The sequence below is a fragment of the Pan paniscus genome, chromosome 23, assembly GCF_029289425.2.
Source record: "Pan paniscus chromosome 23, NHGRI_mPanPan1-v2.0_pri, whole genome shotgun sequence".
In the NCBI taxonomy this organism is placed as follows: domain Eukaryota; kingdom Metazoa; phylum Chordata; class Mammalia; order Primates; family Hominidae; genus Pan; species Pan paniscus.
In genome coordinates this window covers 26862748-26888181 of record NC_085927.1, presented here as the reverse complement: position 1 = coordinate 26888181, position 25434 = coordinate 26862748, and the positions used below count along the sequence as shown (strand labels likewise).

Here is a 25434-nt window from a genome sequence, read left to right as displayed (position 1 = left end):
GGATCTTTACAATTTGGCATGTTTTTGTGTGGCTGGTACTGGTTATTCCTTTCCATGTTTAGTGCTTCCTTCAGGAGCTCTTGTAAGGCAGGCCTGGTGGTGACAAAATCTCTCAGCATTTGCTTGTCTATAAAGGAGTTTATTTCTCCTTCACTTATGAAGCTTAGTTTGGCTGGATATGAAATTCTGAATTGAAAATTCTTTTCTTTAAGAATGTTGAATATTGGCCCCCACTCTCTTCTGGTTTGTAGGGTTTCCGCCAAGAGATCTGCTGTTAGTCTGATGTGCTTCTCTTTGTGGCTAACCCGACCTTTCTCTCTGGCTGCCCTTAACATTTTTCCTTTCATTTCAACCTTGGTGAGTCTGACAATTATGTGTCTTGGTGTTGCTCTTCTCGAGGAGTATCTTTGTAGTGTTTTCTGACCCTAACATCACAATTAAAAGAACTAGAAAACCAAGAGCAAACACATTCAAAAGCTAGCAGAAGGCAAGAAATAACTAAGATCAGAGCAGAACTGAAGGAAATAGAGACACAAAAAACCCTTCAAAAAATTTATAAATCCAGGAGCTGGTTTTTTGAAAAGATCAACAAAATTGATAAACTGCTAGCAAGACTAATAAAGAAGAAAAGAGAGAAGAATCAAATAGACACAATAAAAAATGATAAAGGGGATACCACCACTGATGTCACAGAAATACAATCTACCATCAGAGAATACTACAAACACCTCTATGCAAATAAACTAGAAAATCTAGAAGAAATGGATAAATTCCTCGACACATAAACCCTCCCAAGACTAAACCAGGAAGGAGTTGAATCTCTGAATAGACAAATATCAGGCTCTGAAATTGTGGCAATAATCAATAGCTTATCAACCTAAAACAGTCCAGAACCAGATGGAGTCACAGCCGAATTCTACCAGAGGTACAAGGAGGAGCTGGTACCATTCCTTCCGAAACTATTCCAATCAATAGAAAAAGAGGGAATCCTCCCTAACTCATTTTATGAGGCCAGCATCATCCTGATACCAAAGCCTGGCAGAGACACAACCAAAAAAGAGAATTTTAGATCAATATCCTTGATGAACATTGATGCAAAAATCCTCAATTAAATGCTGGCAAACTGAATCTAGCAGCACATCAAAAAGCTTATCCACCGTGATCAAGTAGGCTTCATCCCTAGGATGCAAGGCTTGTTCAACATATGCAAATCAATAAATGTAATCCAGCATATAAACAGAACAAAAGACAAAACCACATGATTATCTCAATAGATGCAGAAAAGGCCTTTGACAAAATTCAGCAACCTTCATGCTAAAAACTCTCAATAAATTAGGTATTGATGGGACATATCTCAAAATAATAAGAACTATCTATGACAAACCCACAGCCAATATCATACTGAATGGGCAAAAACTGGAAGCATTCCCTTTGAAAACTGGCACAAGACAGGGATGCCCTCTCTCACCACTCCTATTCAACATAGTGTTGGAAGTTCTGGCCAGGGCAATTAGGCAGGAGAAGGAAATAAAAGGTATTCGATTAGGAAAAGAGGAAGTCAAATTGTCCCTGTTTGCAGATGACATGATGGTATATCTAGAAAACCCCATTGTCTCAGCCCAAAATCTCCTTAAGCTGATAAGCAACTTCAGCAAAGTCTCAGGATACAAAATCAATGTACAAAAATCACAAGCATTCTTGTACACCAATAACAGACCAACAGAGAGGCAAATCATGGGTGAACCCCCATTCACAATTGCTTCAAAGAGAATACAATACCTAGGAATCCAACTTACAAGGGACGTGAAGGACCTCTTCAAGGAGAACTACAAACCACTGCTCAATGAAATAAAAGAGGATACAAACAAATGGAAGAACATTCCATGCTCATGGGTTGGAAGAATCAATATTGGGAAAAAACTACTTTAAAGTTCATATGGAACCAAAAAAGAGCCCACATCGCCAAGTCAATCCTAAGCCAAAAGAACAAAGCTGGAGGCATCACGCTACCTGACTTCAAACTATACTACAAGGCTACAGTAACCAAAACAGCATGGTACTGGTACCAAAACAGAGATATAGATCAATGGAACAGAACAGAGCCCTCAGAAATAATGCCGCATATTTACAACTATCTGATCTTTGACAAACCTGACAAAAACAAGCAATGAGGAAAGGATTCCCTATTTAATAAATGGTGCAGGGAAAACTGGCTAGCCATATGTAGAAAGCTGAAACTGGATCCCTTCCTTACACCTTATACAAAAATTAATTCAAGATCGATTAAAGACTTACGTGTTAGACCGAAAATCATAAAAACCCTAGAAGAAAACCTAGGCAATACCATTCAGGACATAGGCATGGGCAAGGATTTCATGTCTAAAACATTCTCCCCATCACTTTCAAGTACACCAATCAAACTTAGATTTGGTCTTTTCACATAGTCCCATATTTCTTGGAGGCTTTGTTCATTTCTTTTTACTCTTTTTCTCTAAACTTCGCTTCTCACTTCATTTCATTCATTTGATCTTCCATCACTGATACCCTTTCTTCCACTTGATTGAATCGGCTACGGAAGCTTGTGCATGCATCATGTAGTTCTTGTGCCATGGTTTTCAGCTCCGTCAGGTCATTTAAGGTCTTCTCTATGCTGTTTATTCTAGTTAGCCATTCATCTAATCTTTGTTCAAGGTTTTTAGCTTCCTTGTAATGGGTTCGAACATCCTCCTTTAGCTCAGAGAAGTTTGTTATTACTGATCTTCTAAAGCCTACTTCTGTCAACTCATCAAAGTCATTCTCTATCCAGCTTTTTCCATTGCTGTCAAGGAGCTGCAATCCTTTGGAAGAGAAGTGGCACTCTGGTTTTTTGAATTTTCAGCTTGTCTGCTCTGGTTTCCCCCCATCTTTGTGGTTTTATCTACCTTTGGTCTTTAATGATGATGACCTACAGATGTGGTTTTGGTGTGGATGTCCTTTTTGTTGATGCTGTTCCTTTCTGTTTGCTAGTTTTCCTTCTAACAATCAGGACCCTCAGCTGCAGGTCTGTTGGAGTTTGCTGGAGGTCCACTCCAGACCCTGTTTGCCTGAGTGTCACCAGTGGAGGCTGCAGAACAGCAAATATTGCTGCCTGATCCTTCTTCTGGAAGCTTCATCTCAGAGGGACACCTGGCTGTATGAGGTGTCAGTAAGTCCCTACTGGCAGCTCTGTCCATTCTCAGAGTTCAAACTCCATGCTGGAGAACCACTGCTCTCTTCAGAGCTGTCAGACAGGGATGTTTAAATCTGCAGAAGTTTCTGCTGCTTTTATTCAGCTATACCCTGCCCTCAGAGGTGGAGTCTACAGAGGCTGCCAGGCCTCATTGAGCTGCAGTGAGCTCCACCCAGTTCAGGCTTCCCAGCTGCTTTGTTTACCTACTCAAGCCTCAGCAATGGTGGACGCCCCTCCCCCAGCCCAGGCTGCCACCTTGCAGTTCGATCTCGGACGGCTGCACTAGCAGTAAGGAAGGCTGTGTGGGCATGGGACCCGCTGAGCCAGGCATGGGATATAATCTCCTGGTGTGCCATTTGCTAAGACCATTTGAAAAGCACAGTATTAGGGTGGGAGTGTCCGGATTTTCCAGGTACTGTCTGTGACAGCTTCCCTTGGCTAGGAAAGGGAAATCCCCCGACCACTTGTGCTGCTTCCTAGATGAGGCGACGCCCTGCCCTGCTTCAGCTCACCCTCTGTGGGCTGCACCCACTGTCTGACCCATCTCAGTGAGATGAACCAGGTACCTCAGTTGGAAATACAGAAATCACCTGTCTTCTACGTCAATTATGCTGAGAGCTGCAGACAGGAGCTGTTCCTATTCGGCCATCTTGGAATGATCCTCTCTTTTCATTTGTTTAAGAAATATTTGAAAAGCAAAGATTTCATCATTTTGGTGAAGTCCAATTTATCTGTTTTTCTTTTATGGAACATGTTTTTGATATTATATCTAAGAAACCTTTTCTTAGTCCAAGGTCATAAATATTTTCTCCTATTTTTTTTTCCTAGAAGTTTTACAGTTTTAGCTCATACAATTAGGTCTATGATCCATTTTAGTTAATTTTCATATATGACCTAAGGATCTAGGTTTAGTTTTTGTAAATGAATAACCAGTTCTTATAGAATCATTTGTTGAAAGAACATCTTTTTCCTATAGAATTGTCTTAGCATCTTTGATGAAAATTAATTGACTATTTATGTGGGTTGGATTCTGAACTCCACTTAGTTCCATTGATCTATCTATCTCTCTTAATGTGGATTCTACACTGTCTTGACTACTGTTGCTTTACACTGAATTTTAAAATAAGGCAGTATTAAGTACTCTAACTTCATTCTTACTTAGCAAGATTGTTTTGGCTATTCTAGGTATTTTTGTATTTCTATATAATTTTAGAATCAGCTTGTCAATTTTTCCAATAATCTTTCTAGACTTTTGGCAGGAATTGCAGTTAATTTGTAGATCAATTGACATCTAACAATATTGAGTCATCTAATCCATTAACATGATATATCTCTCCATTTATTTAGGCATTTATCTGAGTGATGTTTTTTAGTTTTCAGTGCAAAGGTTTCACACTTATTTTGTAAAATTTATTCCTAATTATTATTGCTATAGTTTGAGTGTCTCTACCAAAACTCATGTTGGAACACTTAAGAGGTGGGGCCTAATGGGAAGTGTTTGGGTCTTGGGAGCTCTTCCTTTGTGGGCAGCTTGGTACTATTCTTACACTGGTGAGTGAGTTCTCACTCTTGTGAGATTAGTTCTCTCAGGAATGGATTAGTTATCATGAGAATGAGTTGCCATATGGTGAGGTCAGGCTTCATGCTTGGCCTCCTGGTACATGCCTACTCCCATTTGACCTTCTTCTACCATGTTGTGACACAACACTAAAGCTTTCACCAGAACCCAAGCAGATGCCAGTGTCATTCTTTCCAGCCTGCAGAACTGCAAGCCAAATATACCTCTTTATAAATTACTCAGTCTCCGGTATTCTGTTATAGCAACACAAAACGGACTAAGACAGAAAATTGGTACTGAGAGTGGGATGTTGCTATTTAGATTCTCAAAAATGCAGAAGCATCATTGGAACTGGGTAATGGGCAGAAGTTGGAAAAGTTTGAAGGAGCAGACTAGAAAAAGACTGTATTGCCATAAACAGAGCATTAAGGATAATTTCAGTGAGGGCTTAAAAGACAACAAAAAGATGAGAGAAAGTTTAGAATTTCTTAGAGATTGGTTAAGTAGTCATTACCACAATGCTGATAAAATATGGACAGCAAAGGCATTCTAATGAGATCTCAGATAGAAATGAGGAACAAGGTATTAGGAACTGGAGACCAAGTCATCCTTGTTAGACCATAGCAAAAATTTGGCTGTGTTGTTTCTAAGGCTTTTTGCCCTAAGGTTCTGTGGAAGGCCAAACTTAAGGGTGATGAACTAGGGTACTTGACAGAAGAAATTTCTAAGCAAAATATAGAGCAGCTATGTAGTTACTCCTTACTACATTCAGTGAAATGCAAAATGACAAGGGAAGCAAACACAAAAATTTGAAAATTAATAGCCTGGCCATGTGGAAGAGAATGAAAGAGCATTTTCAGGCGAGGAATCCAAGGGTGCAGCAGAACAACCAATACTAAAGAGATTAGCACTGAGAGAAGAAAGCCAGTTGACAATTATTGAGGCAATTTTTTAAAGGCCCTGAAGACACTTCAGAAATTTTTGAGGTTGCCTCTCCAGAGGTCTAGGAGGACAGAATGGTTTTAAGAGACAGAACCCATGCATCACTGCCCTGTGCTGTTTTGAGATCCTGCTCCCCAAATTCTGGCACAGCCCTCAGCAGCCACCCCAGCCATGGCACAATCATACTCAGGTGTGGCTCAGGCTGCCATTCCACAAGATACAAACCATAAACCTTGGTGGCACGCAGTCATGGATCAAGCAGCATCAGATACAGCTCATGACAGCACTCTGGAGGGTGCAAGCAGTAAGCCTTGATGGCTTTTACAACCACGTGGTACTAGTTTTGCAGATGTGCAGAGTACAAGAGAAGTGGAGGCATGGTGGCTGCTACCTAGATTTTAAGGAATGTACTGAAAAGACTGGGAGCTCAGGTGGAGACTTGTTGCAGGGCCAGAGCCACTGCAGTGTACCTCCCCTAGGGCAATGCTGAGCAGAAATGTAGGGTTGGAGCTGCCACAAAGAGTCTGTACCAGGGCAATGCCTAGTGAATCCATGAAGTGGACCACCACTGGGACTCCAGAACTATAGAGCCATTGCCACCATGCAACCTCAGCCTGGAAAGGCCACAGGTATCCAACTCCAACCAGTGAGAGTAGCCATGTGGCTATGCCCAACAAAGCATTGGAGGTGGGGCTGCCCAAGGCTTTAGGGATAAAAACTCCCCACTGTGCCCAGGAGGTAGCACATGGAGTGGAGAATTATTCTGGAGCTTTAAGATTTTGTGTCTGCCCTGCTGAGTTTTGAACTTGCTCGAGGTCTGTCACCTCTTTCTTCTTTTGGCCTATTTCTCCCTTTTGGAATGGGACTGTCTGCCATATGACTATTCCACCATTGTATCTTGGAAGTAAATAACTTATTTTTTTTTTTAAATTTTATTTTACAGGCTCATAGCTAGAAGGAACTTGCCTTGAGTCTTATATGAGACTTTGGACTTTGACCTTTGAATTGTTACTGGAATACATTAAGACTTTGGGGACCATTGAGATTGAATAATTACATTTTGTAGTGTAAGAGGGACATGAGTTTGGGGTTCCAAGTGTGGAATGCCATGGTTTCCGTGTTTCTGTCAAAAATCATGTTGGAACCTTTAAGAGGTAGGGCTTAATGGGAGATGCTTGGGTCATGGGGGCTCTGCCATTTTGAGCAGCTTGGTGCAGTCCTCATATAGTGAGTGAGTTCTTGCTCTCATGAAACTGGATTGGTTCTTGTGGGAATAGATTAGTTGCCCTGAGAATGGATTGTTATAAAGCAACCCATTGTACAAGGTTGTACCTTGTGTTTGGCCTCTTGGCACATTCCCACTTCCTCTTTGGTCTTCTGCCATGTTGTGATGCACTGCTAAAGCCCTCACCAGAGGCTAAGCAGATACTGGTGCCATGCTTCTTGAACTTCCCAGTCTGGAGAAACATGAGCTAAATAAACCTCTTTATACAGTCTCAGGTATTCTATTATAACAACATAAAACAAACTAAGACATTTATTTTTGATGCTATTGTGATTGGAATTGTTTTCTTTATTTCATCTTTGTATTGTTTGTTGCTACTATATATATATAACCGATTTTTGTATATTGATCATATACTCTACAAACTTACTAAGCCCCCCTCTTAGTTCTAGTAAGTCTGGGAGGGGGTGTGGTATGTGGGTGTGTGTGTGGGTGTGTTCCTTAGGATTTTCTGCATACAAGGCTAACAATAAAAAGAGTTGTCTTTTTTCCATACCTTTTTTCCTTGACTATTGCACAAACTAAGACCTCTGGTGCATTGTTAAATAGAAGTGCTAAACACAGATATCTTTGCATGTTTCCTAATCTAGAGGGAAGCACATTCTTACCATTAAGTATGTTGGCTATAGGCTTCTGGTAGATGCCTTGATCATTTGAAGAAGTTCCCTTCTATTCATAAGTTGATGAGTTTTTTTTAATATATGAGTGTTGAATTCTGTCAAATGCTTTTCTGCATCTATTGAGGTGATCATATGGTTTTGTCCTTTATTCTGTTAATATAGTTTATTACATTGATTTTTGGATGTTAAGTCAACCTCACATTCCTGAGATAAACTTTATTTGATTATGGTATAAAATCCTTTTCATATGTTGCTCAATTACATTTGCTAATATTTGGTTAAGAATTTTTATGTCTAGGTTCACAAGGGATATTGGTATATAGCTGTGTTTTCTTGTAATGTCTTTGTCTTGTTTTGATATCAAGGTAATATTGATATCAAATGAAATAAAGTTAGTTGGGAAGTTTCCTTCATCCTCTATTTGCTGAATAAAGTTTTTGTAACATTGGTATAATTTCCTCCCTTAATAGTTTGATAGAATTCACCAGTGAAGTATATTTTTTCTCTATAGGAAGATTTGAAATTACTGATGCAATTTCTTTACTTGATATTGGTATTTGTTTTTTCTCTTTTTCCTTGAGTCAGTTTTGGTAATTTGTGTCTTTCTAGGAATTGTTCTATTTTATCTAAGTTGTCAAATTTTTTGCCTTAAAGTTATTATGCTATTTTCTTAACATCCTTTTAAGGGTAGGGTTTGTGGTGATATTTCTCTTTGATTCTTGATTTTGGGAATTAGTGTCTTCTTTCTTTTTTCTTGGTCAATTTAACTAAATATTATTTATCTTCTTGACTTTCTGAAATAAGCAATTTTGGGTTTCTTTGGTTGTTTTTAATGTTATCCTGTTCTGTATTTATCGTTTTCCACTGTGACATTTTTATTTCATACATCCTACTTACTTTCGGCTTGGTTTACTCATCTTCTTCTAGAGTCTTAAGATGGAAGTTTTAATTATCAATTTTAGATTATTTTTTCTTTCTGTTTTTAAAGCTATACATTTTCCTCTATACACTGCATCCTGTAAATATTGCTATTTTTTTTTGTATTTTAAGTTTATAACATTTTATTTATAAAAATAGGCTGGGGGAAAAGGATTTATACCACTGCATTCTTTCCTGGGGGAGAACTATTTTGGGCCATTTTTGAAATTTTTTTTCCTCTTAACAATTTTCAGAGTCACATTTGAATTCCTTCAGAATGGTATTTGTCAACAAAAAAGTTCAAGTGAAAAGGAGGAGGGAAACTGGGGAAGCATGAAGAAAGGGAGTGAGAGAAGGAGGAGTGGGCATACAACAGTCAACACATAAAGAAATGGCTTTTACTGAAATGACTCTGCCCTGTGCCTCATGCACTAGGTGGTGCAAGCATGCTGCTCAGACATCAACACCAAATGTCATTTAGAAATGGTAGTCTTCTCTGGGTTCTGAAGGACACTTGTTCCCCAACATGACACTATTAAATGATGCTTTCAAGGCAGACACTAAGACATTATTCCAAAGAGAAGGCTGTGGTGGCAGATGCTGGGGCCATATTCTTTATAGTCCTTCTTGGTGTGACAGACCTGAAATAACTCCAGAGTTGAGGCTAGCATTAAGCTTCCAAACCATAAGGCATAGTGCTGCATGTGATTGATTACCACCCGAACTTCTGTAAGCTTAGGTTTGATTCTCCTGCCACTGAGCTCCTTACTGAGTTTTAATCTGGCATGTACCACTCTTCAAATCTCTCTGTAGTTGAGATTCAAATCCCTGAATATGGTCAAACCCCTTGAAAGAACAACATTCTTATACAGTGGACAATGTGCATCAATGGGGCAGTTTTGTATTCATCAACAACATTCAAGATGGATTCCATAAAGTCTGGGTTGGCAAACTCTGGGTAAAAAAATATTTCAGGTTGCAGGAACCTTTTGTAACCAACGTCTATTATGAACTTCTCCTGGTTGATCACATTGATACCTGTGTACTGTTTGATCCACTTCCAGGGATCCACATCATACTTAGCAAATTCCTTGACTATATCAGGGCAAATGTAACAGTATTTCTCCTTAATGGCTTTTGTGGTCTCCAGTGACAGCTCAAGAGGGATTCCTACCTCCCTCTCCCTTAGCAGCTGTTGAATGAAATACACAGTATCACCTACAATCAGGATGTGATTGATGCAGCTCCCAATTACACAACCTTCTACAACTGGGAGAACAAGGGTGACTCCATCTCCTTTGTCAATGACTATACTCATTAACATATATTCACCCACTTGTTGAGATGTCCAAGATACTTCCAAGGCTAGTACCTCCTGAACTGCAATGTAGAATCCTGGTACATTAAATAATTCAAACATAATTTCTGCAAAAATGCTCTGTATTTTCTAGTGTATTCAGTGGAAGTTCTGTCATTAAAAAATAATGGTCCTCAGATTCTGCTCAAAGACATTTAAAAACCACTTGCTCCATGAACCTTTCCATAATATCCCAGTCTTCAGTGATTCCATGTCATATTGACCACTTTGTAGCATACATAGATTTATCAATGGCTTCATCCTGTATGAAAAAGTCAAGGTCATCAACTCCCCTCAACATTCTCCCTTGGGCTTTGTCAACTACCTTTGCTGACACTCTGATAGAAATGCATGAAAGAATAGTAAACTATGGCTCAGTGTTGCCTGTATAGCCAAGCTCGGAATATCTACTGAAGTGATCACAGGGCTGAGACCCAGAGCAGTGGGTGCAGCTCAATCTCCAGGTGTGGGCTGGATGTCAGGGGCTGAGAGCAAGGCAATGGAGGAGTCAGGGTGGGCACTGAGTGGCTCTTACCTGATGCCACAGTCTGCCACACAGGAAGGCAGGAACCCCACCATGCTTGGAATACACAACACTTAGCCCCACTGGCCACCCTGGAGCACCCTCCCACCATCCACTTGGCAACCCACTCACCCCATACACCCTGTCTCCTGTGTGTTTCCACTTTTATTCATTTTAAGATATATTGTAGATGGGTGCAGCAAACCACATGGCACGTGTATACCTATGTAACAAACCTGCACGTTCTGCACATGTATCTCAGAGCTTAAAGTACAATAAATTTTAAAAAAGGAATATTTTAAAGGATCAACCTACTATTTGACAGTCATGGAAATAGTGAATGGGAATAAAAGGGAAAAAAATAAGTAAGCAAAGGAAGGGAGGAGGAAAGGGAAAAAGAAAGGAAAGAAAAGGAAAAGGGAAATACAAGAAAAGGAGACAAATAAATAAATAAATAAACAAATAAGTGACTGAAAGTCTGAGAGTTGGCAAATACTATTCAGACAACACTGACAAAATAGGCCTCTTGCTAAAAATAGCAGAATGCACAAAGTACAGGAGCAGCCTGTCTGTCCTGAGAGGCTGGGGAGGTTTAGGAAAAGAGGCTGAGGAGATTTGAGACAGGTCTGAAGTATGTAGTCAGTTTTTGCTTGGTGGAAAAAGTAATCATGGGTGATTCAGAAAAAGGAAGATACTTACATAATAATTGTTTTGTACCTTTTTTAGTCTTCTATTACTTTCATAAAATTATCTTTGCATCAAAAGTTATTAACACTTTCAGGACTCCTTGTATGCAAAATTCTTTGAATTGCATTTCTTAATTTGTGATCGCACTGGTAATTTATCTAGCACAATGAACTGAATGTGTGTCTTTATGTTTAAAGGGAAAAATAAAATTCAAAACAGCATATTTGATATAATTTATGATTAGATAATAGAGAAATATCAATTTTAATATAATTTTTAGAAAGTAAAGCTTAGGCCAGTCACGATGGCTCATGCCTGTAATCCCAGCACTTTGGGAGGCTGAGGCGGGTGGATCACCTGAGGTCAGGGGTTCAAGACTAGCCTGACCAACATGGAGAAACTCTGTCTCTACTAAAAATACCAAATTAGCCGGTGCTAATGATTCATGAGAAATCTGCCCCCATGATCCATTCACCTCCCAGCAGGACCTATCTCCAACTTTGGGGATTACAATTCAACATGAGATTTGAGCAGGGACACATATCCAAACTATATCAACAGAGTTTCATTGTGTTGTTCGGGCTAGTCTCAAACTCCTAGCCTCAAGCAATACTTCTATCTCAGCCTCCCAAGTACCTTTGGGGATTATAATAATCAATCATCTTCACTTTTTACAATCTACTTTGGTTTAATAATTTTTACTTAATTCCAGTGTTATATAGCAACTTTGATCCAATGTATCTCTTATATGCTATGAACTCAGCAGTATTGTTATAGTTATTGCCTATAATAATGAGATGCTTTTTTAAAAAAAGAGATGAAATCAGAATACACACACACACACATACACACATACAGTCTTTTATACTTACACATTTATTTACCATTTCCCGTGCCGTTTATTCCTTATAGGTTCAGGTTGCCATCTGGTGTCATATTCTTTTATCTTAAAAGCATTTTCTTTAGTGTTTCTTTAGCAAGGATAAGTTCTTTTTATTTTTATTTATCTGGAAATGTCTTTATTTCGCTCCATTTTTGAAGGATCATTTAACTGGATACAGAATTCTTAATTGACAGTTATTTTTCCCTCCACTTTTGAAATGTCGCTTCATAAGGCCTCCATTTTTTTCAGATAAAAATGCCAGTATTGATAATATTATTGTTCCCCTGTATGTGATAAGTCATCTCTTGCTACTTTCATGATTTTCTTATTATCCTTGGTTTTCACCAATTTGACAAGGATGGCTCTAGGTGTGAATCTCTTTGTGTTTATCCTACTTGAGATTTGTTGGCCTTCTTATATCTGAAGATTAATGTTTTTCATAGCATTTTTGAAGTTTTCAGACATTATGTTTTCAAATATTTTTCTGCCCTCTTATCTCTCTCTTCTCCTGGAATTCCCATTATGCATATGTTAGTGCTCTTGATGGTATCCCATAAGTTTCTGAGGATCTGTTTATTATCCTTCATTCTTTTTTCTTTTTGTTCTTCAGATTGATTAACCTCTATGGGTCTATCTTCAAGGTCACTGATACTTTCTTTCACAGGGTCAAATATGCTATTGAACCTTGCTAGTGATTTTTTCACTTTAACTGTTGTACTTTTCAATTCTAGATTCTATTTTTAAACATATTCTGTCTCCTTATTCATATTCTCTATTAGACAGCACATTATCATATTTTTAATTTGAACATATTTATAATATATACTTTGAAAACTTTCTTTCTAAATCCAATATCTGAATTGAGACAGTTTCTATTCACTGCTTTTTTTCCAGAGTATGAGCCATATTTTCCTGTTTCCTTACATGTCTGATAATTTTTAATTGAAAACCAAACACTTTAATTACACATTATAGCAAATCTGGATTTGGTTTTTATTTGTTATTGTCTTTGTTGTTGTTCTGTTTTGGTAATTGGCCTATACTTGTGCTGTGTAATCCTTCTGCCCAGTGGTTTTCAGCATTGATGTCTTTTATATTGTGTTGTTGTTGTTATTGTTGTTTTAGCCTGTCTTTCTAGGGATTTCCTTTGTATCTGTTGCATAGCTTGATTTTGGAGAGACATTATATTAAAGCTAGTAAGGCTTCCACTCTCTGCCAAATAATCTGTGGGTGGGTGGGTGAATGCATTCAAAATTGCAATTAATACTCAAGTCTTACTTCATTTTTACTTTTTGTCATACTCTCTTGAGTCTTTCCTGCACTTCCATATTTTTCCAATTGGCCATATGTGTGGAGAACTTTTCTCAAACTTTCTATGATTCTCTCCTTTCCAGGATTTCTTTCTCTCTCTCTCTTTTTTTTTTTTTAGTAATACTCAGGTTTTTAATTTATTATAGTGAATGGATACAAAGCAAAATTAGCAAAGGGAAAAAGTTGTATGTGGTAAAGTCTGGAAGATACCAGGCACAAGCTTCCTGGAATCGTCTCCTGTGGAGTTACAAGGATGTGTTTCTCTTTCCCAGCATGAAATTTTGACAGCACATGTGCAATGTCATCTACCGGGACCAGAGTCTCATTAGAGACTCAGTACTCAGGATTTTATGGAGGTTACTCCCCTTCACATGTACCAGAATTCCAGACTCCTGGAGGAAAAGCAGCTGTTCAGAGTAAACCACATTGTTTGTATAAACAGTTTAAGCACAGTGAGCCACTCTTCTCAGTGAGAGAATTGGAACTTGGAACTGGAAAACTCTAGCCTTGCATGTGGGTCTTTCTTTTCTTTCTTTCTTTCTTTCTTTCTTCCTTTCTTTCTTTCTTTCTTTCTTTCTTTCTTTCTCTTTCTTTCTCTCTTTCTCTCTCTCTCTTTCTTTCTTTCTCCCTTTTTTTTTCTTTCTCTCTTCCTCTTTCTTTCTTTCTCTCTTTCTTTCTTTCTTTTTTAATTTTACTTTGAGTTCCAGGATACATGTGCAGAACATTCAGGTTTGTTACACAGGTATACATGTGCCATGGTGGTTTGCTGCACCTATTGACCCTCAGGATCTCTCATTTAAATTTGTGTCTTGTCTTCCACTTCCCCAATTGAAACTGCAACCTCAGACTAGCAAATCTGCAATTCTCTCTGTTCATTCCCAAACCACTCTGCTATATTTAACTGGCAAAACCATTGATTTCTTCCCTCTACTCCATACCAAATCCACCTATGCCCCCAGACCTAACAGGAAAGCTGCTGGGTTTTACATCCAGCTTCAAACTTGTAAAACTACAGTTTTTCCCAACTGAGCTTGGGGGTGAGAAGAGAGATGGGAGTGTATTAGTCCGTTTTCATTCTGCTGATAAAGACATACCCAAGACTGGGAAGAAAAAGAGGTTTAATTGGACTTATAGTTCCAGGTGGCTGAGGAGACCTCAGAATCATGGCAGGAGGTGAAAGGCACTTCTTACATGGTGGCGGCAAGAGAAAATGAGGAAGATGCAAAAGCAGAAACCCCTGATAAAGCCATCAGATCTTGTGAGACTTATCCACTACCATGAGAACAGTATGGGGGGTAGCCACCCCCATAATTCAATTATCTCCCACCAGGTCCCTCCCACAACACATAGGAATTATGGGAGTACAATTCAAGATGAGATTTGCATGGGGACACAAAGCCAAACCATATCAGGGAGCAACCCCAGTCAGGAAGGGCTCAGACTTTTACCAATCCTACCCAAAACCCTAACACTTTTTTCAAGAATAAATGCTTCTTAAATTTGATAACTGCCTTTGATGAGTTTTCAGGGTCCTGAAATGATTGTTTTTGGTATTTCTGCAATTTCTGGGGGGAGTTTTGGTGTGGAAATAAATTGCCAACCTTTTCATGTCACCTCCCAACCTTATCTTTATATCCTCTGATTAACAATTTTCATTAGTAATGTGTTACACAACAAATACTTGTTTAGACTAACCTACATTTTACCAATTTCTTTGCACATTGTTCCGTCTTTTTTGGTTCTATGTCATATTTCTAAAGCATATCTTTCAGTAGATTTTTCCCTGGTAAAAAATGGCATATGTTCCTAAATGTGTTTGTTTGACAATATCTTTCATTTGTCTTTTGTTCGAGTGACAGTTAACTGGCTACAGAATTCAACATTGAATGTTTTATTTATCTCTGTACTTTGAAGACTTTATTTAATTATCTTCCATGTTCTATTGTTGCTGATAAGAATTGAGAATCTGCTCTATTGTTTATTCAATTATGATTAATCTCTCTTTCTCTGTCTAGATTATTTAAGATTTTATTTTTGCCTTTGGTAGTCTATAGTTTCTCAACATTTTATCTAAGTATCTATTTTTACTTAATCCTGATTAGAACTCATTTGACTTCCTATGTCCAAATCAATAAAAACCCTAATCAATTCTGTAAAATTTGAAGCCAGTTTTCTTCTCAAATATTATATCTTCTTCATTCTTTCAATTATGTTTCTGAAACTACCATTAGTTGTGTTTTAGATCTTTTCCATAATCTAAATCTCTCATTTTCCACCTCGTTTTTTTGTGTGTGTGCTATGCTCTTAAATAATTTCCTCATATCTACTACTTTGCTGTGTTCTCTCTTCAGCTTTGTCTAGATTGCTCTTTGGGTACTTAGTGGGTTTTTTTCAGTTGAGTAAATTTTAAAGTTTTTTCTAGGTGTTCTATTTAATTATTTTACAATACTTTCAAGTAATTTCTTCTCATGTCTCCAATTTTTAAAAATTTTCTCTAGTCCCTTTGAAAATACATATTTTATAGTGTCTATCTAGTGGTTCTATTAGCTGAGGTTTTTAGACATCTAATCCCATTCTTTGTTGTATCTGTTAACTTTTGCTCATGGAATATTTCTTGTTATTTTAAGTTCAGATTCACTTGGCTTTACCTTTGAGACTTTATGCAGTCTGGGATCAGGAGTGTCTATTAGAGATTTTTTGAATTAGCATCTACTAAGTGTTCTAGGGATACTTCTATGCAGGGACACTTTTATGGTAGGTTTAGAACTTTGGGATCCCTAACCTGTGCACGTAATGTAATTTGAGCCCTACGCATAAGTTGGATGAGGCCAGTTTTACATATGAATTCTCAAAAAAGACTTTGCTGCACAGAGACCAGCTAAGACAAACTGCCTTGTCTTCTCAATTTGTCAGTAGGATGACATTTTCTGGTCCGTGTTTTTTATTTTTTTTTTGTTTTTTTGTTTTGTTTTGTTTTCTTGAGATGGAGTTTTGCTCTTGTTACCCAGGCTGGAGGGAAGTGGCGCCATCTCAGCTCACTGCAATGTCCGCCTCCTGGGTTCAAGCAATTCTCCTACTTCAGCCTCCAAAGTAGCTGGGATTACAGGCATGCACCACCAGGCCAGGCTAATTGTCTGTATTTTTAATAGAGATGGCGTTTCACCGTGTTGGTCAGGCTCATCTTGAACTCCTGACCTCAGGTGATCCACCTGCCTCGGCCTCCCAAAGTGCTGGGATTACAGGGGCGAGCCACCATGCCTAGCCCGGTCCATTATTTTAGTAAGAGTTTAGCCCTCTAAGGCTTCCAGTTTTGCAGGATGACAATAATCAGACTGGAGGAGGAAAGAAACTTTGTTCTAACTTTCTGCCTGGAGTGAGTCAAAATCCTCCTCTTCTACCCTGGCAAATTCTATACAGCCAGAAAGGGATCATAGCTAAAAAATTCATGTAAGCTGTTTTAAGAATATTAAAAGCATTAGCAATTATGATTCATGGCAAATAAAGGTAGCCATTTAATTAGCAAATGGAAATTTACCATGTTATTGTCTGTCCTTTACAGAAACCTGTGGATTCCTCAGTGAGTAGCACCTAGTTGCCAGAAACAAGATGTCTAGTAACTTATACCTACTCATCTTAATCTACCTCTACCTCCTACACATAATCTAAGATACTTTATATTTATTCCCACAAAATCTATGTTCATTTCTTCCAGCCATTACCTCCTGTAATACATTTATGCCAAATATCAGTTGAATTATCCTTTCAATAAAAAGATTTAGCAGGTTCCTGTTAAAAGATTTGGCACCTTGACACTGTGATCTTCAATAAGGTTGTGAATTCTTATCACAGCCAATCATCCTCTTATTTTCCATCCTGATGAAAAAGCTATTTTAAAATATAAAATGAAGTAAATCTCATCATATTGCCATGATGTTTTTAACTATCATATATTATAAGTTAGCATTTTCAAGAGTTCACATATAGGTTTTTTTTATTTTTTTTTAATTTTTTTATTGAGACTGAGTCTCACTCTGTCACCCAGGCTGGAGTGCAGTGGCACAATCTTGGCTCACTGCAACCTCCACCTCCTGGGTTCAAGCAATTCTCCTGACTCAGCCTCCCATGTAGCTGGGATTACAGGCATGCACCACCACGCCTGGCTAATTTTTGCGTTTTTAGTAGAGACGGGATTTCACTGTGTTGGCCAGGCTGGTCTCAAACTCCTGACCTCATGTGATCCAGCCTGCCTCAGCCCCCCAAAGTGCTGGGATTAAGGCATGAGCCACTGCACCTGGCCCACATATAGTTTTTAAATATTTTTAAGGTGAAAACACTTTGTTTAAAACCTACTTCATAAATTGACAGGTTATTTGGAATATATGTTAAGCAGATATCTCTTTCACCAAACTAGTAAGCAATGTTGATCTATACCATGTATCATTTTATAGAACTGGCTATTAGTATATATGATAAAAGAGAATTGATCCTTTGTTTGTATATATCTATGTGTATGTAGATATATAGCTGTACACTTTTTTGTATTTCAGGAGTTACACTGTTTGTGATATGGTGTATGACCTGGTCAATCTTAGGCTCTGGAGCTCTCCCTGGTGAAAATTTATTTGGATTGTTAATTATTTTTTATAGTGTCATTAGTGGGGGAAAAATTTACAACTCATTAGAATACCTTTAGTGCCTCCACTTCCACCTCTTCTTAGTAAGTATATAATTAGCTCTCTTTTCTTTATTATTGACTATATGCAAATTTTGAACATTTTCTTGTTGAATTAGTTATAATTCAAAAATATTTCAATGTAGTATGTTTTATATGGTTTCTTCGTGTGTGTGTGTGTGTGTACAGCTCCTTTATAGGGGCATTTATTTCTCTCTCTGTCTACATATATACACACACAAGTTTTATCCAAAATTTATTTTTAAAGTAAATTTAATATCCTTAGTACATTATTCCTGTTGCTTTAATGTTTAATAGAATCTTTAAAAATTTTAGATTCATGGAGTACATGTGCAGGTTTGGTACATGGATATATTGCATAATGGTGAGATTTGGGCTCTAGTGAACCCATCAGCAAACAGTGAATACTATACCCAATAGGTAATTTTTCAACCTTAACCCTCCAACCCTCTCTCCTTTTGGACTCCCCAGTGTCTATTATTTCCATCTTTATGTCCATATGTACCCATTGTTTAGCTCCCACATATGAGTGAGAACATGTGGTATTTGATTTTTCTGTTTCTGAGTTATTTCACTTAGGATAATGGTGTTCAGCTCTATCCATGTTGCTGCAAAGGACATGATGCCATTCTTTTTTATGACTGCATAGTATTCCATGGTGTATATGTACCACATTTTCTTTATTTAGTCATTTAAGTTGATTCCATGTCTTTTTATTGTGAATAGTGCCACAATGAACATATGTGTGTATATGTCTTTATGGAAGAATGATTCACATGTTGAACCATCCTGGTATTTCTGGAGTAAAACCCACTTAACTATATTATCTTTTTGATGTACTATTGAATTCATTTTGCTAGTTGAGAATTTTTGCATCTATGTTCATCAGGGATATTGACCAGTTGTGTGTGTGTGTATGGCTTTGCCTGATTTGGGTATAATTGTGATACTAGATTCATAGAATGTGTTAGGGAGGGAGTCCCTCCTTGATTTTTTTGGATTAAGTTTCAGTCACCTTTGACCCTGAACTAGTATTCTAGTGGATTGTACAATGACCCTGAACTAGTGGATTGTACAATGAATGAATGAATATAAATTATTGTAAAATAAAATTTTGTTAAGTATATGATAACCATACAAATGCAAGACAATAAACAATGTGATATGAAAAGTCTCAGCCAGCCTACCATATTTGTGTTTGTTTTTGAACTGCATAGTGGGAGGAGGTGCTCCTTACAATTTTCACTTTGTAAACATTTATTCTTTGATTTTAACCATCACTGCTATAACCACCATCACTCGTGGATTCACCAAAAATTAAGTAAAGAATTATCTTATTTGTTTTTATAAAACTTTGTAAAATGTATGTAGAGCTCACATTTATTTCATTGTTTAATACTAGAAGTGTTTTGCATCTTTATTTAGACGTTTGGTGATGTTTTGTGACCAGAAATATGCTGTAGGAAATGGACTCTTGTTTATATCATTTAGCCTATGCTAAAATTGGTTTTGTTATATACCATCTTACTCAAAGTTGCCATTTCCCATCATCTATTGATGATGTTAAGTGAGAACTTACTGTATTCAAATATATCTAAATATTCAGTACAGTGGGCCAGGCATGGTGGCTCATGCCCATAATCCCAGCACTTTGGGAGGCCAAGGCAGGAGGATCACCTGAGCCCAGGAGTTCAAAACCAGCCTGGGCAACATAGCAGACCTTGTCTTTACAAAATATTAAAAATTTTTCTGGGTCTCAGCTACTCAGGAGGCTAAGGCAAGAGGACCACTTGAGCTCAGGAGTTTAAGCCTACAGTGAGCCATGTTTGCATCACTGCACTCACCTTGGGCAACAGAATGAGACCCTGTCCCCAAAAATAAATATATATTCAGTACACTGTCAGTAGAGATAATCTCTACATCTTATCTCTGCTGTCCCTTCTGTATCCACAGTTTTCTTGCAGCACCTTCTAAGTATTTATTGAACATTTTCCTCCTCCCCAAACTTTCTCTTTTGCTCTAGTTTAGGCTATTTGTTTCCAACTTTTGCGTGGACTGTGGCAGAGCCTTCAATTTGGTCTCTGTCTCCAGTTTTATCCCTAACCAATTCACCAAGACCCTCATATAAAAATCGCAAGACTCATTATGTTACTTCCTGCCTAAAACCTTCCCATGGTGCCTTACTTTGCCAAAGTGGGGGGAGACCTTTCTATGATATGGCCCACCAAGCTCATTCTCCTCCCTCCTTTCCTTGCCCTGTATGTTCCAGCAACGCTAAATTACTTGTTGAACCCCATTTAGGTGTATTGTTTCTTATCGCCATTCCTTTATTCATGCTGCCTTCTCTACTTGCTTGTAACCTGCCCTTTACCAAAATAATGAGAGACATAGTGCATTAGAAAATAAAGTAAACATTTCTGTTTTCTTTCTCAGAAAAATGAACTGTCAGGTATGTTTATTTTCTTTCTTTTAAGGGATGTTACTGGCTGGTTTTACAATTAGGAATGTTCCATTCATCAATGAACATGTCCGTGTTCCTAACGCATGGTCTTCAATTTTAAGAAGCATTGCCCTTAACATTATTCTAATACGAGCTGGGCTTGGGCTCGATCCACAGGTAGATTTTACAATTACAAATCGAGTAAGGTTATTTCAAATATTAGAGGATGGTGAGAAAGAAAAAGAAGCATATATTTTATTTACCTGTTCCAAGTGGAGTCTGTAAACAAACCTAAGATAAAGAAAAAAAGGCCGGGCATGATGGCTCATGCCTGTAATCTACAAAAATTAGCCGGGCATGGTGGCATTTACCTGGTAATCCCAGCTACTCGGGAGGCTGAGGCAAGAGAATCGCTTGAACCTGAGTGACAGAGGTTGCAGTGAGCTGAGATAGTGCCACTGCAATCCAGCCTGGGGGACAGAGTGAGACTCCGTCTCAAAAAACAAAACAAAACAAACAAAGGTTTTATGAGAAAAACCTTATACAATTCTTTTTCTTTTCTTAGGGAGATTAAGGATTTCAGTAATTTTTTATGACGTTTTCTCTACGGGATTATGTTCCTGATTATCTTTGCATTATTGTAAAATCTAATCTTTTAAAGCATTTCTTAAAATATTACATTCTAGGGATCATAAATCCCATCTATAAGAAGATGACTATTCATGAATATGACAGCCACTCAAATAAATGTGGCAAATGTGGTTTAATAGAAATAGCTCAAGAGCATAAATAATTATAGCCAATGAGATTATATTCTCCAGTAGAAAGTATGAACCAAGGAGAAAATTAAAAAGTTCTCCCTTTTAAAATGAATTATGCAGTTTTTAAGTTATTTTCTTTGGCATGTTAGTATTGTATTTATACTTATTAAGTTAATCAAACAGTTCATATCAAAAAGTTAATGGGAAAACACTAATAGGACACTATTATTATACTACGTATTAGGAAATTCAGGAAGGTAGCATTAGCTATTTAATCACAGTAAAATTGATCTTTTAATAATTAAAATACAATAATATTTTATAAAAGATGAAATTGTTTATAATCCAACCTATGATGACATATAAAATATAATAGAGTTCAAAGTCCAGTGGGACAATCTGTTGAAATGAGATTTTGTTTAGTGAAAGCTTCTTATGAAAAAAGACTTTACAGTCCAACATTTGTTAAAACAATTTTCTTGTTGGCCATTGTAAATGTATCAAGTGTAACTGTTTTGTGTTTCAGGCTTTGAGGCATTTGAAGGTGGTTTGTTTCAGATTGGCTGTAGGTCCATGCCTTATGGAGGCAAGTGCAGCTGCTGTTTTTTCCCAATTCATTATGAAATTTCCCTGGCAATGGGCAATTCTATTAGGGTAATTTCTTTCTCATTTTTTCTTATGAAAATATTCAATTAAGGATGCTTGGTTAAAACTGTTAAAATATTCAGAATATTGTATAGAAAAGCTCTATTAAAATTCATTTCACAGTGTTGAAATCCTTGGAAAGCAGTTGATTAAAAGCAGAGCATGTCCCAAATTGCACGAAATTTTTTTAGCAAACATTCATAGCCCCTAAATGTTTATCATCAAGAAAATTCACATGATCAATTTATTCCTTTTCGTCTGTATTATAACATATCTGTATGTTTTAATCTATCTAATGGCCTCTTCCTCATAGCTATATGTAAATACAGTTGCACATTTCGTATATATGTATGTGTGTGTATATATATATATATTTGAGAAACATTTTATATAGACATAGGTGTATAAATATAAACTCTCCCATTTTAAAGAAAGCAAACAAAAACTCTTGCCGTATACCCAATGCCCCATCCATCTTTATCTACCATCCATTTGTCTCATGTTTGAATTCCTCAAAATAAGTCTATAACTACTGTCTCTAGATCTTAACTCCTTTTCATTTCTTAATTCATCAACTTTTGTCTCTGCTTATCCATTCCAATGACACTCATATCAAAGTTCATCCATTACATAGTTACTACAAAATCCAGTGAATTTTTAAATTAATGTTTATGATAAAATACTCAAATGCACTTTTATTTTAAAAATTAGAACTTTATAAATAAAGGAGGAATGACCTTAAACTATGCCTTCAAATCATAATGCCCATAACTCTACCCAAAGTGACAACTCTTAGGAGTGTTTTACTTCTCCAATTTTTATTTTGGCTAAGGGGTACATGAGCAGGCTTGTTATATGGATAAATTGCATGTCACAGGGGTTTGGTATGCAGATTATTTTGACACCCAGGTTGTAAGTATAATACCCAATAGGTAGTTTTTCTATTCTCCCCCTCCTTCCAGCCTCCACCCTCAAATTCACCTAGTGACGATTGTTCCCTTCTTTCTGTCCATGTGTACTCAGTGTTTAGCTCCCACTTATAAGTGAGAATATGGGATATTTGGTTTCCTGTTCCTGTGTTAATTCACTTTGCATAATGGCCTCAACTCCATCCACGTTGCTCCAAAGGACATGATCTCATTCTTTCTTATGGCTGTGTATTATTCTATGGTGTATATGTGCCATATTTTCTTTAACCAGTTCACCATTGATGGGCATTTATGTTGATCTCATGTCTTTTTTATTTTTTTCATTAGTTTTTAAGGAACAGGTGGTGTTTGTTTACATGGAAAATATTTTTAGTGGTAATTTCTGAGATTTTGGTGCACCCATCAACAGAGCAGTGTACACTGCACCCAAGATGTAGTCTTTTATCCCTCACCCTCCTCCTACTCTTCCCTCTAAGTCCCCAAAGTCCATTGTATCATTCTTATGCTTTTGCATCCTCATAGCATAACTCCCACTTATAATTCAGAACATACAATGTTTGGTTTTTTCATTCCTGAATTACTTCACTTAGAATAATGGTGTCCGACTCCTTCCAGGCTGCTGTGAATGCCATTATTTCATTCCTTTTTATAGCTGAGTAGTATTCCGTCCCTGGTCTGTGTGTGTATATATACACACACATACACACATGTGTGTGTGTATACACACACATACACACATGTGTGTGTATATACACACACACATGTGTGTGTATATACACGCATACACATATGTGTGTGTATATACACGCATACACATATGTGTGTGTATACACACGCATACACATATGTGTGTGTATATACACATATATATATACACCACATTTTCTCTATGCATTCATTGATTGGTGGGCATTTGAGCTAGTTCCATATCTTTCACAATTGCAAATTGTGCTGCAATAAACGTGTGTGCAAGTGTTTTTTTCATATAATGACTCCTTTTCCTCTGGGTAGCTACCCAGTAGTGGGATTGCTAGATCAAATGGTAGATCTACTTTTAATTCTTTAAGAAATCTTCATGCTCTTTTCCATAGTGGTTGTATTAGTTTACATTCCCCCCAGCAGTGTAAAAGCGTTCCCTTTTTACCACACCCATGGCAACATCTATTTGTTTTAATTTTTTGATTATGGCTATTCTTGGAGGAGTGAGATGGTATCACATTGTGGTTTTGTTTGCATTTCCCTGATAATTAGTGATATTGAGGATTTTTTCATATTTCTTTGCCATTTATATCTTCTTTTGGGAAGTGTCTATTCATGTCCTTAGCACACTTTTTGATAGGATAATTTGTTTTTTTCTTGCTGATTCGTTTGAGTTCCTTATAGATTCTGGATATTAGTACTTTGTTGGATGCATAGTTCGTAAAGATTTTCTCCCACTCTATAGGTTGTCTTTTTACTTTGCTGATTATTTCTTTTGCTGTGTAGAAGCTTCTTAGTTTAATTAAGTCCCATCTATTTATCTTTGTTTTTGTTGTCTTTGCTTTTGGGTTCTTGTTCATGAAGTCTTTGCCTAAGCAAATGTCTAGAAAGGTATTTCCAATGTTACCTTCTAGAATTTTTATAGTTTTAGGTGTTAGATTTAAGTCTTTGATCCATCTTGAGTTGAATTTTGTATAAGGTGAGAGATGAGGATGCAGTTTCATTCTTCTACATATGGCTTGCCAGTTATCCCAGCACCATTTGTTGAATATGGTGTCCTTTCCCAACTTTATGTTTTTGTTTCCTTTGTTAAAGATCAGTTGGCTTAAGTATTTGGCTTTATTTCTCGGTTCTCTATTCGGTTCCATTAGTCTATGTGCCTATTTTTATACCAGTATTATGCTGCTTTGGTGACTATAGACTTATAGCATAGCTTGAAGTCAAGCAATGTGATGCATCCACATTTGTTCTTTTTGCTTAGTCTTGCTTTCGTTATGCGTGCTATTTTTGGGCTCCACATGAATTTTAGGATTGCTTTTTCTAGTTCGGGGAAGAATGATGATGTAGATTGCTTTTGGCATTATGGTCATTTTCACAATATTGATTCTACCTATCCATGAGCATGTGATGTGTTTCTATTTGTTTGTGTCATCTATGATTTCTTTCTTCAGTGTTTTGTAGTTTTCACTGTAGAGGTCTTTCACCTCCTTGGTTAGGTATATTTCTAAGTTGGTTTGCTTGGGGTTTTTTCTTTGGTTTTGTTTGTTTGTTTGTTTTGGTTTTTTTGTAGCTGTTGTAAAAGGGGTTGAGATCTTGATTTAATTCTCAGCTCAGTCACTGTCGGTGTATACCAGTGCTACTGATTTGTGTACCTTGATGTTATATCCTGAAACGTTACTGAATTCATTTATCAGATCTAGGAGCTTTTTGGATGAGTCTTTAGGGTTTTCTCATTATATGATCATATCATTAGGAACAGCAACAGTTTGACTTCCTCTTTACTGATTTAGATGCCCTTTATTTCTTTCTCTTGTCTGATTGCTCTGGCTAGGACTTCAAGTACTATGTTGAACAGAAGTGGTGAAAGTGGGCATCCTTGTCTTGTTCCAGTTCTCAGGGGAATGCTTTCAACTTTTCCCCATTCAGTATAATGTTGGCTGTGGGTTTTTCTTTCTTTCTCTTTCTGTATTTTTTT

General features: G+C 37.3%; 2 pseudogenes; one reads left to right on the top strand and one right to left on the bottom strand.

The window, feature by feature from the left end:
- Positions 1 to 7742: 7742 nt before the first annotated feature.
- Positions 7743 to 11219, bottom strand: LOC129395109 (actin-related protein 3B-like; annotated as a pseudogene).
- A 3022-nt stretch (positions 11220 to 14241) lies between these two features.
- LOC117978239 (sodium/hydrogen exchanger 9B1-like) overlaps positions 14242 to 25434 on the top strand; it is a 49678-nt pseudogene continuing 38485 nt past the window's right edge.